The 2,884-nt window shown below is 41.5% G+C and overlaps 1 long non-coding RNA gene across 1 annotated transcript; it reads right to left on the bottom strand.

The window, feature by feature from the left end:
• Window positions 1-1,038: 1,038 nt before the first annotated feature.
• On the bottom strand, window positions 1,039-2,165 carry LOC134965517 (uncharacterized). Its single transcript, XR_010188416.1, has 4 exons — window positions 1,707-2,165; window positions 1,562-1,625; window positions 1,370-1,488; window positions 1,039-1,141 (listed from the first exon to the last, which is right to left on the bottom strand). It is a non-coding gene; the product is annotated as an uncharacterized LOC134965517 (long non-coding RNA).
• Window positions 2,166-2,884: the final 719 nt, after the last annotated feature.

Genomic DNA, 2,884 nt, shown 5'->3' with positions numbered 1-2,884 from the left:
AACGCATGACCGCCCACAGGTCTTCAATCAAATTAGGCCTACAAAAAGGCAGTAGCGACCAACCGGTCGCCCGTCACTTTGTATTAGCCAAACATGCCTTAGCGGCCATCAAATACAGAATGATAGATCATATACCTCCTTCGCTTCAAGGAGGAGACCGTGGTAGTGCCCTCTTGAGGTGTGAATCTAGGTGGATTCACAAACTAGATACAGTAACCCCCCCGGGGTCTGAATGATATGGTACCCCTCTCATGTTTCCCTTAAATCTTGTTTATATTTCACCATGTCAGCAGGGTTGATTTCGGCTTTATTGAATGTCTTTTTCTCATTTGGATATTGATCTCTCCCCCTACCCTTTTATCTTCTCTTTCTCTCTCTTTCTCTCTTTTTTCTTCTTCCTGCAATACTCCCCTTTCCCCTCTCTTTTCCGTTTCATTTATCTCTTATAGTTAATTGTTTTTACAAAATTCTTATAATATTGCATATTTGCACATATGTTAGATAGAAACATTTGGATGATGATATGTTCCGCCATTAACTTCATGGTTATGCAGTTAGCAATTAGCATGTAACCATTGTTATTGTTTACAGTTGGTTTCTATGGCAATGTGACACTGGACGTGCATCGCGGTATACGCGATGACGTCACTAGACCGCGCCACAGCTGATGGGAGATTGCCGCCCGACGGACTCCGTCGAGAGGCGGTCCCCCGCTCCGGCCCGCGCATCGTGCACAGTGGTGGGGGTTATAAAGTGAGTGCTCTTTTGTACATGTTTGAATGTCCTGAGGAAAATTAATAAAATTGAAACGTTGACAGCTACAAGGGGCTCCTATTTGATCTGATCACCAGAGTCTGAGTGCCGCACTACCATTGATTTTATATATATATATATATATAGTCTTGGAAGATCCTGCACTCTCATCAAAAGTAATAACGACGGCGGGTGCTCCTAATGACCAGAGAGGCCACCAATATACCACAACAACCACCTAGGTGGAAGGTGCACTCACGCCCAGAAATTAGTCTCTGAAGTCACTTGTAAATTCAGTATATTTTTATTCGGGTACACTGTTGATGCCGTATTTCATCGACGTTTCGGTCCTTATGCGGACCTTTATCAAGATTGGCACTTAAATCACCTATACAATCAGAAACAGTTACAATTAATGTGTATAAGAACCCAGATTTATTCAACACCAACACCACCAGTGCCTCCCAGGCCCTGAAGACTGTCACAAAAACCAGAAAACGTATTAAAAAGCTGTTTTTTTATATATGTAAAAAAGAGATACTTGGAAATAATCCACGTGTGATGAAAGAGACACCTCCACCATTAGGACTATCTGTTTAGATAGGCAAATGATTACCTGGACGGCAAGCCAGATCACTCAGATGTGTGGAATGGCCTTCAAAGTTGGCAACATGCCTAATCACATAATGAAGTTAAAAAGCCTATAACGTAGGGGAAGCTGCAAGGCGTAGTCACCTATTAGATAAATAACAGAGTAACTACACCATAAGAAAATACACTAACAACGTCATTTTGGAAAAGATCATACCTAGTTACATGTAGAAATAGCTCATGGCAGCTTGTGGGCTCTGTACATGTGTCAGACACTCAGTCTGTAAGGAGGCACAACAGGAAAAAATAATCACCAACCGTAATCATGTGTCAGAAGGGAGCTGCAGGAGAACCATACTCACTGCTCAAGTGTCCAGAGCCAAATGGAAGCTGCATAAAGTTCAGCCTCAGCTGAGCACTATTTAAGGATCAACCACAGGAAGTGCCAATTAAGGAGATTAGTATAAACCCAGTCTCTCATTAACTGATCACCTCTCAGATAACTAACTCAGACCAACTGGGAAAAACGTTACAGGGTTCACAGGACAGGCAGTGGCTATCGCTAACGCACGGCTACTTAAATGAGTGTATTTTAACGATTTGGAAGGGCAACTGCCGGAGACGCGTCTTTTGCGTTCCACCGACCGGAACACCATGCGTTCCATTCCGCGGAAGTGGCGCTGGCCGGAAGTCTCTGCGTTCCACTCGCGGAAAGAACCGTAATTAGGCTTATCCACTGGCTAATGTTTAAAGGAGGTGTACAACCTAGAGGGGGGTGTTCTCAGAGAATGAACACTCCCCCAGGTGGAATCATCAATGTACAGGTTCACTCATAGCTCACAGGGACTCGGAGGTATACCGGAGGTCTCCTCACGTATAATCCTGGATTAACCTATGTGTAGCCTGTCAATCACCACAGAAGAAAAAGAGTGCAAATGTAAATAATGATCCATAATATGAAATGTCAAAAATGTCAAAAATGACATAAGAGGGCACCAGATCAAATGACCACAACTCACCCTACGCATACAAACTAACATATATCTGATCAACAAAGGCAAATTGAATACTGATGTGAGTGTGATATCTTTATAGTAATACATTGGTATAATGTAGTAAAAGATTTTAAATAATAAAAGGGAATAGTGGGTGGTGTGGTCATTGAAATTGGTGGACCCTCGTGACTAGTATAGGACCTGGGAAGGCTCCGGGAAACAACAGAAAAATATATATAAAAAACATAAGCAAGGACGTATAAATAACTGTCCTTACTTTCTTAATCTATATACATAAAAAGAACATACAAAAATGAAAAAAATAAAAAAAATAAAACATAGAACATAGAACATATAAAACACAAATCGAAACCCAGCCTGTATGTGCTGATTGTATCACAGTGCCCTATGTCCCTGAAACATACAAAGTGTGTTCCAAGGTATCCAATCAACTATGGCAAAATAAAATTCTAAAGAAAAATATTAAGGGGGTTGGCCTCATTGAGGCCCTTTGGTGACACTGTATTGAGTTTGTGTATCCAAAA

This window comes from Pseudophryne corroboree, chromosome 10 (assembly GCF_028390025.1).
Source record: "Pseudophryne corroboree isolate aPseCor3 chromosome 10, aPseCor3.hap2, whole genome shotgun sequence".
NCBI classification, from domain to species: Eukaryota; Metazoa; Chordata; class Amphibia; order Anura; family Myobatrachidae; genus Pseudophryne; species Pseudophryne corroboree.
This window is presented reverse-complemented; position numbering and strand designations above follow the sequence as displayed.